The sequence below is a fragment of the Zalophus californianus genome, chromosome 10, assembly GCF_009762305.2.
Source record: "Zalophus californianus isolate mZalCal1 chromosome 10, mZalCal1.pri.v2, whole genome shotgun sequence".
Taxonomy (NCBI): domain Eukaryota; kingdom Metazoa; phylum Chordata; class Mammalia; order Carnivora; family Otariidae; genus Zalophus; species Zalophus californianus.
The window spans coordinates 103,502,190-103,513,375 of record NC_045604.1 but is presented as its reverse complement, the minus strand read 5'-3'; the positions used below and the strand labels follow the sequence as shown (position 1 = coordinate 103,513,375).

Sequence of the window (11,186 nt, the reverse complement as noted above, 5' to 3'; positions counted from 1 at the left end):
GACTTTCGATCTCTGGGTTATGAATTTGAGCCCCACATGGGGTGCAGAGATTACTAAAAATCGTAAAAAAAAAAAAAAATGGAAACAAACTCAAATAGATACTTGCGCATGAACGTTCATAGCAGCATTATTCACAACAGCCAAAAGGAGGAAATGACCCATCAGATGAATGGGTAAGCAAAATATGATATATACATACAATGGAATAGTAGCCATAAAAAGAAATTTCTGTTGCATAGGCTACAACGTGTAGCATTGAAAACTTGCTAGAGGAAAGTGGCCAGTTACAAAAGGACAAATATTGTCCAATCCTCTTTTTATGGGATAACCAAAAAAGGCAGAAAGTACAATAGAAGTTACGAGGCGCTGTAGGGAGAAGAAAATGGGGAATTATAGCTTAATGGTAGAGTTTTTGTTTGGGTAATGCCAAAGTTCTGGAATTAGATCATTGTGATGGTTACATAACATTGTGGAGGTGCTTAAAACCACGGAACCATCCCCTTAGAAATGGTTCGAACAGTAAATTTTGTTATGTATCTTTTATTTACAACCAAACCAGAATGCATACCAAACTGAGGCTTTCTTTTGGACTAGTTAGATCGACAGAGCGTGGTAAAGGGAAACCTTTTCAACTATCTAGGTCAATGATGCTGTCTGGCGAGCGGGACCGGGAGGAGGACTGGGGACGCTAACGCGTGCGTGCTAAGCAAGCGCGGGCCGACTTAGCTATAAAACCAGAACACTGTGCACCTAGGCACAGTTTCTAAAGATGTTCAGAAATGTCCGCCGGCCCCAAAGGGGCTTTTGTTCCAAGCTGTTTCTGTCCTGCCTGCAAACGGTATGGAAATGGAAATCGTTGGCAGCTGCCTCCGAGTAGGCATCAGGATTCGGGAGGATCCCCCGCCCTTCCTCCCACCTCCTGACCCCCAAGCAGGTGCCTTACCAGCTCTGCTGCGGCCACATGCTTCTGGCATTTCCAGGAACGCCCAGAACCGGCCTGCTCCCGGGCTCCCGAGGAGGCCCATCAGCCGGCCGTGGGAGCCTGCGGGAGGGGCAGGGTGCAGGTGCCGGCGGGGTAGGACTTCCGCCCGCCTGGACAACCGTGGCCCGGGGCTGCAGGGAAGTGACGAGGCTGCGGGTCCTGCGACGGGAGGGATGCCCCGCGGCCCACCTAGCAGGTGGGCTGGCGGGCAGAACGGGGACTGGGACCCAGACCCGGACCCGGAGGGAGAGCCTTAAAAAGCACCGTGAAACGGAGAGCCCGGACAGCTCCAGCGAACAAGGGAGATGGATAGAGATGGAAATGCAGGAATCTTGCTTGGAGAGAACGCGTATACGTGTATATGTACATATACATGCCCATATCTGTACATCCATACCTATATATCTATGTCTGTATATATGTTTGTGTGGGGAAGGCTGTTCTCACTACTGATTTTTAACACTGAACACGTAAGGGGAAAAAATGGATAAATTCGCCTATATCAACCATAAAACTTCAGCTGAACAACACCCAAAAAATGTCACGGTCAAAAGACAAACTGAGAAAATATTGTAACACACCTAAGGAGAGAAACGCAAATTTCTTTCATTTTATAAAGCACTTGCACAAAAGAATAAGGGGGGAGGGGGAGGGGAGGAAGCAAAGGACTTAATGGAGAAAATGCAAACATGAATAGCCTTTGCAGAAACATACATGCAAATGGCAAATAAAAATATGAATGCTACTTTCCATTGGAATTGGGCAGGTGTGGAGAAAATGGACATTTTCATACCCTGAATGTCCAGTGGTGCAATTTTTCTGAAGGGCAACTTGGCCATGTGTATCAACATTTTAGGTGTACAGATCCTTTGATGTGATGGTTTTCGCTGTTAAGAGGTATTAGAAGGCTAAGAGTTCCCTCCTTTTTTTTTTTTTAAACCATACTCATTTTATTTTTTAAAACTCCCATCCACCTTTAATACTCATTGCAAATGCTACCTCCTCCATGCAAAATTTCCTGTCTCCATCTCTAACCTTCTGGTACTATCTCATGGCATCAACCTGAGTATACCTTGTATTTGAGTCACTTATCCTATCTGCCTGGACGAGGTGGCTGGAGCCTACAAATAGACGGCAGTAGTTGAGAATTCAGGCTTGGATACAGGCCGATTTAGATTAGAGTCTAGATTTTGCCATCTGTGTATCCTTGGCTAAGTAACTTAAACTTCCTGAGCCTTTTCAGTAAACGGGGCGGTTCTAAGCACCTACCACAGTGGGGGTTGTGTCAGCATGGAATGAGATAATTAAGAGGGGAGCACAGTGTGTGGCATCAAAGAAAGGAACAATCTTAGCTAGATGGCAGAGACAGCCTCACAAGCTTTCCAGAATTTAATAGATACTCAGATTCTTTCCAATTGCTTATGTGTCCCTCACTTCCCCCATTATCTCAGGGCCAATCTGAGTTCATTTGGGATGGGAACGCACAGTTTGCTGGAATAAATGAAGTCCGTTTAAGTCCCCAGGTACAACCCAGAGCCTGGCCAGCCTGCTCCCCCGGTGCAGGGGGAAGGAAGAGGAGGATTTAACACCTTCCCACAATTGGGAAGACAAAAAGTACTTGATACACCCAAGCCACGGTGGCTAATTTCACATTTGAACAGTTTCCTTATCACTGGGTTCTTTTTTTCCTCTCTAATCCCTTGTTCAAAAATTCCCTTTATTCTTGGTTGAAAATTTCCCCAAGTGCATCTACCTTAATTATCATAATAAACACAAGGTCTTGAAAGGGGGTTAAAAAAGGGTGGTTATGAGTCACCAGAAAAAGAGGAAAGGCTTGTAAAATGCAAAGATGAAGACTCAAGAATCTGGACCACTGGCGTTAAATTGACACCGGAAACATAAAGAGGAAAAGGAAGGAATGGGGAGATTTATTTTCAGCATAGGAACGAGACTTTCTTTCTCTTGGTGTTATGAAAGTCAGGCTGTAGGTTATGCATTTTATTTGGAAATAGCTTTCCTTGACACAATTTTACACTCAGGGTTCTGAGTCCTCTACAATATTTTTGACAGAGATATATATTCTGAAAGGATGTGCTGCTTATATTACTCGTTATATTTTTACTTCCATCATCTGATCAGTTGGATATGATAACAGGTCCACTTTAATCCGGTGGTAAGAGTCAGTCTTGGTAAATGTAGTTTCTCAGATATTAGAATATAAAGCATTTTAAAAATGAGCAATAGATTTCTTCAGTCAGAAAAGAAACATGCACATATTGTTCACATTTAAAAATAACGTTTGGAAGGCTAAATTATACCATGTAATATTTATAGAACACTTAACTTAGAGTTTCTAAAGTATTTTCGTTTATATGTCAACTGAGTCCCCCAAATCCCTGAGGGAGGCAAAGAAAATATTATAGGGATTTTACTTTTTAAAAATTAAGTTACACGATTACAGCCATCTGAACATAATGCTAAACAGAAAACCATATTCTTCTAAATCCTGTTAATCAGCCTCTTCCGAAAAACCCTGTTTATTTCAATGAGTTTTTCACGAATATGAGGTGTATTCTATAGGGCAGATGCTTGCATAAAAGGCACAGCAAGAGTTGGAAGGTCTGTTTATATCACATCTACATTATTAATTATTATGAATAAATTATAACTGGGATTTAGGTTTTTTTTTTTCCACTTTGGAAGAGTTCTGGAAAAGGTCACTTATCTAAATATTCAAATTATCCAAATGGAAAACTGTCCCAAAACAGTGTTTTATAATCAGTTAAAAAAGCATCCTTGTAATAACAAAGGATTTATCTGCTAGAGTGCAGATACCCATCCAAAAGCTAACAATGTCACTATGGCCCAACCCCCGTGATCTGGACTGAGTTATACAAATCCTAATTGAGAACGCTGATGTGAGAGATCCAACCCTTACAAGTGATATATATTTTATGGCCCATTCTCTCAATATACAGTACTTATGTCTACTGTAAAGGAAAACCAAGAAATTGGACCCAGAAGATATTGGGCTAGCATCCGTGCCATTATGGGAAAAAGAGTCCTCTGTTTAGTTTCCATCAAAAGCCTGGATGTGTTCCTGAAACTAATGTAAATTGTGTGTCAACTATACTCCAATAAAATAAAATAAAATGAAATAAAATAAAATAAAATAAAATAAAATAAAATAAAATAAAATAAAATATTAAAAAAAGAAAGACTGGGGCACCTGGCTGGCTCAGTTGGTAGAGCATGGGACTTCTGATCTCAGGGTTGTAAGTTCAAGCCCCACGTTGGGTGTAGAGATTACATTTAAAAAAATCTTAAAAAAAAAAGGATGACCGGATGTGTTGTGAAAAATGGGTATGTCAAGAGCATCTCAACTTTTGCTTAGAATTATGGTTTTGGGCAATTTAAACTACATGACAGAGTCACAGAAAGATTAAATTATTCAGGTTGGATTCAAAAGAGCATCTTTAAAAAGACCACTAAATGATCTCTCAACAACAGTAACCTTGACCAAGTGATGTAAGCATGGTTCTGTCAGCATGGGTGCTCAGGGTTTCCTAACCAGGGTAGGTCCATGACAAATGGTCCCATGATAATGGAGAAGGCAGACTCCTGATACCAAGTATTAAAATCCCCAGGAGAACGTGATTAGTTTTCAAGACTGTTGAAGACATTCAAATATTACCACATCACTTGGTATTTAAAAGCAATCTACAAGGCTGTGAACTCAGTCTATATGAAGATGCATTCATACCAGTTGGTTTAGATCCATCTCTTGACTGGCCAAGGCCCATTACATTTGGCTTTCGTCTCCCAGGTATACAGTAGAATGGTATCATACTATATGGACACTCATCGGCAGGACTGCATACACTAGGTTAAACATTAGAAACAGAAATATTTGGGGGTGCCTGGATGGGACAGTCGGTTAAGCATCTGACTCTTGGTTTTGGCTCAGGTCATGATTTCAGGGTACTGGGATCGAGCCCCACATTGGGCTCTGTGCTCAGCGTGGAGTCTGCTTGAAATTCTCTCTTCCTCTCCTTCCACCCCTCCTGCTTGGGCTCTCTCTCTCTAAAATAAATAGGGCGCCTGGGTGGCTCAGATGGTTAAGCATCTGCCTTCGGCTCAGGTCATGATCCCAGGGTCCTGGGATCGAGTCCCGCATCGGGCTCCCTGCTCCTTGGGAGCCTGCTTCTCCCTCTGCCTCTCTCTCTCTCTCTCTCTCTGTCTCTCATGAATAAATAAATAAAATCTTTAAAAAACAATAAATAAAATAAATAAACAAAAAGGGAAATATTTGAAATAGTTCAAAATAAATAACATGCAAGATTCTACCACCTGTTGGCCTCTGTGCACTTTGGTCTTAAGTGAGCATGATCCAAGAGCTACAGATCAGTCTTAGCATACACATCTTGTTATGCTGAATGAGATTCTGACCACAGCAAGCAGTGTGCAATTTAACAAAGGATTCCACCCCTAAACACAAATCCTTTGTTGCTCAACCCAAAAAACAGCAATTTGATGCTATGCTGGAAAAACAACTCTGCCCTGCTGAGATGGTATTCAAAGTGGCTCATCCCTATGGTCACAATTAACATAGCACCTATCAGTGAGTGAGGGACAAATTGGTTAACAAAAAGCAGTAAGTGTACCAGTAACTGCCAAGGTGGTGAGCCAGGCTTTAGGGAAGACCGTAAAAGCGTATTTGTGACTATAAGACATAAATTTGAGGGTTACAGCCCCTAACAGCAGTATGCAGAAAAAAGGAATTCGAACCACACACCATTCCATACACCCTTCATTGTCTCAAAAGGGCCAGCTTTCTATCTACAGGCAATTCGAAGCCAGAAAAGCTTGAGGAACTGCTTTAGGATTTAATAGTTTTAGGAACTGCTTCAACCCCAAAGAAGTTGGGATTTTTTCATTAAGCAGCAGCAAAATTCCACACCGGAGTGTTAAATTCATAGAAGTGAGCAAACAAGCTTTTTTTTTTTTTTTTTTAAGATTTTATTTGTTTATTTGACAGAGAGAGAGAGAGGGAACACAAGCAGGAGGAATAGGAGAGGGAGAAGCAGACTCTCCGCTGAGCGGGGAGCGCGATGTGGGGCTCGATCCCAGGACCCCGGGATCATGACCTGAGCAGAAGGCAGACACTTAACCATCTGAGCCACCCAGGCGCCCCGAGCAAACAACTTTTTAATGATGACAAGTGTCATCTTGACTAAATGAACTTCTGCCTTTCCAACCCTCTAACAGTCTCCAAATGCGACTCCATGACACCAGCGCACCCAGTGAATCCTTCCTTCGCTGTCCTTAACCTTCCAGTGTCCTCAAGAAACCATCCAGGATGCCAGTCCTTCCATAAAACATACTCACCGATGCCCACAGCAGCTGAATGTTTGCCCCTGGAAGGCTGGCTGCTCCTATCAGCTCAATTGTAGACTTCCCAAAAGTTACTTTTGTTCCTTAAATATATGTCAGTTGTAATGTGCTACTGGGAATACGGACTTTAATTAAATATTCCAATATGTTAATGAAATACGAGTGCAAAAAGAAAACTGTTCTCGTGAAAATGAAATGAACGCTTTGGAGAGACTCGACAAAGGAGAGTCACAATCGAATTAGGCGGGGACAAAATGCCTGTAAAAGATAGTAGGGGAAATCGTAAAAATGTGGAGGTCTTCTGCAATCAGACTGACTCCGCAGGGATCTTTAAAGTCCCCATGTAATTTAAAGAATCCCAACATGGACATTCTAGAGGCGGCTTTATGGGTGCGGTCTATGCAAGAAAGATGGGGAACGCCAATCTGTGAACTAAGATTCAAAGAGAAGGTCTTGGACCTACATCAAAAGACTGGCTGCTCGGAAAGTTTTCTTTCCAGCGACAAAGGCTGGAAAAAGCGCCGTGGTCGCCACCTACCGAGGAGGAGGGGGCGGGAGGGAGGATGGCCGGCGCGGCCCCCATCTCCGCTGGGGAGAAGAATCGCGAAATCATTCAATCTTGTGCTTTACAGAACCACCTACGTCCTCCGGGCTCGAGTTTTGTAAAACTTTCGAGTTTCACTTAGGTGAAGACCAGTGTCTCATCATTACCGAAATTCGAGACTTCAAGTTGAAAAACGAAAGAATAATCGGGAGGTGGGGGGGAGGTTTCGGTCAAATTTCTCTGCGGTTGACAGAACAAAACGCACTGGCTACAAGGCAGGTTTTCTGCTCTCACTCCGCGGCTTTCCCTCAACTTTGCTTCTAAACGTTGAGTGAGGGAGAGTGAGGAAAGCCTGGGGGGTGGGTGTGAGTAAATAAAAACAGGAGCGTCCCCTCCCGTCGCCCGTCCAAAGTTGGGGCAACAGTCTCTTTCGGCCGCTTTGGAGGCAAGCTTTCAAAACTAACAGAGGAGCTCTTTGTGTCCCGGAGGGTGGTGCAGGGCAGAGGAAGTCCCTTGGCGGAACACGAAGAGGGGCAGGCCGGCCTGGGGCTCCCCGGCCTTTGCCGTGTTCCGGCCTCGCAATCGGCAGGGAACCTCGGGTACAAGAGTGAGTGCGAGCCCTGGACGGGGGCTGAGGTTGGCTGCTTCGCCGCACGGAGCAAGCGAGGGCTACCCCCGGCCTAGATAGGCGCCCCGCGCCCCAGCTCCCCTCCCCCACCCGAGCGGCCGCGCAGGCCCCAGGTGCAGCCATGTTCTTGCTCCCACCACCCGCGCCTCCATTGACAGTCCTTGCCGGAGAGGGCCGGGCGCTGCGCTCGCCGCGTCCTCGGATTCGGGGCTCGCCCGCGCGAGGCTTCCTGGGAGTCGTAGTCCACCGCCCCCGCCGTCGCGTTGGTGGGGACGAATCAGAAACTACAACTCCCGCTGGGCGGCGCTGCGGGTGCGCACGCGCAGCGCGCCTTCGAGGAACAAAAAAAAAAAAAAAGAGGAGGAGGAGGAGGGTGAGAGAGAAGCTCGGAGAGCAGAGAAAAGGGGCCACCGATCGCCCCCCCGCTTCCCCGCACGCGCTCTCTAGCTGAGGCCGCCCGCCTGCCACGGTTATCCCGGCCTCTCCCTCGGTCCCCTGTGATCGGATCTAGGCGCTGAGCGAGGCCCTGCCGGGGCGGCCATGCGGCGGTGACAGGAGCTCGGCCGAGACGCCCGGGCCCCTCGCCCTCTCACCTCCTGCCCGCTCGCCCGCTCGCCTCAGCCCGAAGCTGCTCCGCCGCGGCCGCAGCTCGCGCGCGGCCCACACTCGCTTCCCTTCGGCTCGCCCAGCCCCGGCGCTGCCTGGAGGCGGCTGCACTCGGGTGAGTCCCTGTCGCCTCATCCCCCGTCCCCCGCCCCGGTTGCCATCACGAGCAGGGCCTTTATTTGAGACGCGCTCCCTCCGGGGCCTGCACAGACTGGGGTCTGGGGGCCGTCGGCGGCCGTGTAGGAGTACCCGGTCCCCACCCCCCCGGGCCGCCGGCGTTGGGGGTGGGGCAGGAGCGGACGCGGTCGCGGGGGACGACAGTTGCACGCGCGCGCCTGGGTGCGCGTGGGGGAGGGGCGCGCGCGCCGGCGCTGCGTGGGGGGGCCTCACGCGTGAGGCCCGCGCGCGAGCGAGCCTGCGGGCTGCGCATGCCCGGCCGCTGATTGGCCGGCTCGGGCGGTGCGGGTGCGCGCGCGGTGCCAGGCTCGAGCCGTGGGGTCGCGCTCGGCCTGGTGTCTCCGGGGCTCGTGCGCCCGGGCAGCAGACGCGCCGGATTGGCCGGCGGGCAGCCGGGGCGGTGCTGCCGCGCTGCCTGGTTACTGCGGCCGGCGGGCAGGCGGGCCCGGGAGCGCCGCCCCTCCCCGCCCCTGCTCCTCCCCGCCCCTGCCCGCGCCCAGGTGGAGCCCGGAGTGGGCTTTGTCCCGGGCCGGGCCGGCGTGCCGGCCCCGCGGGGCCTGTTCTTGGGGGGAAATAAACACAATGACCGGAAGGAAAACCTCAGCCTTCAGGCCATGAAAAGAAGCCGTCTGGATTCCGCCAGCACCCAGACGGGGTTTCAGGGAGGGAAGAAGATAAAAAACTGTCCTCCTTACCCTCCTCCCTCTCCCCCGTCCACTTTATTCCAAGTTTTGCCCTTTAAGAAAGCAAGCTTTTTTTTTTTTTAATGTGGTTTTGCGGCAATTGGCTGAGAATGTTCAGATGTCTCGTTCCGTTCGAGCAGTGCTCGCTCCTGCTGATGCGGGACTCCGTGCAGACTTCTCACTTCTTTGCATTCAACTTCGCTGCAGACAATGGCTTGATGGGCCCGAGTGCAGAAAAGTAGTCTTTGGGCGTTCAGGGATCAGAAGGGGAAGTTAATTTGCAAATGAGGGTGCATCGGAGTGCTCTGAGGAGGCCGAGCTTTTTCCCGAGGCTAAGGCCTACGACTGGGAATGACATTTTACTTACTGCTACGTCTGTATATTTTGTCAATTCTTCAGCCCCAGAGTTCTACTGCCGGGCGCTTTCCCTTTTCCTCCTTCTTTGGATCTTGGCTCACAACTTTCGGCCGGAAGGACTTTTTCTTCTCTTCAGGCTTTGTAACTCTTTTCTTGTTCAGATCCAGTCACTGAAAGCCGTCTCTTGCATTGTTCGGTTAGAATTTGTTGTTTCTTCGTACGGTGTCCCAATCAACTTGTGTGGCCCTTCTAGGAGGGTATCTTTATTTCCCCCATGAGTGTGTTTGGTACTTCCCTGTGTACTCGTGTCTGCCTAGTCAGTGGGTAGGAGGGGTAGGGATTAAGCCTTTTCCGCCTTTTGTCTCCCCAGTGTACAAACCGTCAAAGGGCCTTGGATATAGTAGTAACAACAACTAACGTTTGGATGATGTTTCCTAAGTGCCCGGCATCCCTCTTAAGCACTTAACGTGTATTTTCTTATTTAATCTTCAAAACAACCCCCTAATTCCCTTGTGTAGATGAGGAACAAGTCTAGAGAAGCTGAGTAATTTACTCTTGATTACTCAGCAAGTCAATCTTGACTCCAAGATGTGAGCCTAGGCAATATAACTCTTAACCCCTAAGCCAGTGGCTTTCCAACTCCGGAGCATCAGCAACCCCTGGAGGGCTTGTTAAAACACAATTGCCAGGCCCCACCCCAGACTTTCTGATTCTGCAGGTCTGGAGTGGGTCCCGATCATTGCATTTCTAACTAGTTAGCCCTGCTGCTGCAAGGAAGGCACTTTGAGAGCCATTCACTACGGTGCAGAATAAGTTTTGAGTGTGGGAAATTTATTCTAGATTTTCTTTAATGAAATTATGTTTAATAAGTCTCGGGTTTATTTATTTATTTATTTATTTTTAAAGATTTTATTTATTTATTTGACAGAGAGATAGCACAAAGTAGGCAGAGAGGCAGGGAGAGGGAGAAGCAGGCTCTCTGCTGAGCAGGGAGCCCGAGATGGGGCTCAATCCCAGGACCCTGGGATCATGACCTGAGCCGAAGGGAGATGCTTAACCGACTGAGCCACCCAGGCGCCCCTAGTCTCAGGTTTTAAAAGGAGCCATGGATTTAAGTACAGGGTAAAATTAGAAGCCTAAATAATCTTGGCTTTTTTTTCCACTCTCATTTTTTAATTTATTTACCACACTGGCATTTATTATCTCCTCTCAGAGATGGCTGTAGCATCCCGTCCCACCACCAAATCTAGTCTGGAAACCTTGAAAGGCCTGATGGGGCCTGAGCTTGACGCTGAGATGGGGGAGGTGCTGATCCCCTGTAGCCCCGAATCTCCCCCCACCCCCTCCCAAGCCCCAGGCATGTCCAGCGATTTGGTTTACTTTTTTCTCTTTCCTTTTTTTTTTCTTTTCATTTATTTTTTAAGTAGGCTCTAGGCCCTACATGGGGCTTGAACTCAGGATCCTGAGATCAGGAGTCGCCTGCTGCACTGACTGAGCAGCCAGGCGCTCAATTTGGTTTACTTTTACAAATGACTACAAAGGGGGCGCCTGGGTAGCTCAGTTGTTAAGTGTCTGCCTTCAGCTCAGGTCATGATCCCAGTATCCTGGGATCGAGCCCGGCCCCGGGCTCCCTGCTCGGCGGGAAGCCTGCTTCTCCCTCTCCCACTCCCCCTGCTTGTGTTCCCTCTCTCACTGTGTCTCTCTCTGTCAAATAAATAAATAAAATCTTTAAAAAAAAATGACTACAGAGACTGTGCTTAAAATGTAGTTTCTGAGGTTCTTTTTCTTGGGGCACAAGTCTTGAGAAAGATTTTT

The 11,186-nt window shown here is 47.9% G+C and overlaps 1 protein-coding gene and 1 non-coding gene across 9 annotated transcripts in view; both read left to right on the top strand.

Annotated features, from left to right (window-relative positions):
• The first annotated feature begins 4,209 nt into the window (after nt 1–4,209).
• Nucleotides 4,210–4,282, top strand: TRNAR-UCU. The gene has a single exon. It is a non-coding gene; the product is annotated as a tRNA-Arg (tRNA).
• Nucleotides 4,283–7,884: 3,602 nt separating this feature from the next.
• Nucleotides 7,885–11,186, top strand: part of GTF2I (general transcription factor IIi) — a 101,248-nt gene continuing 97,946 nt past the window's right edge. For 7 of the 8 annotated variants that reach the window (XM_027609913.2, XM_027609909.2, XM_027609911.2 and 4 more), the window contains exon 1: nt 7,886–8,269. The gene's annotated coding sequence lies outside the window, so the exon portion shown is untranslated. Of the gene's footprint in view, nt 8,270–11,186 lie in introns of all 8 variants that reach the window. The other variant, XM_027609914.2, reaches the window with a different exon arrangement.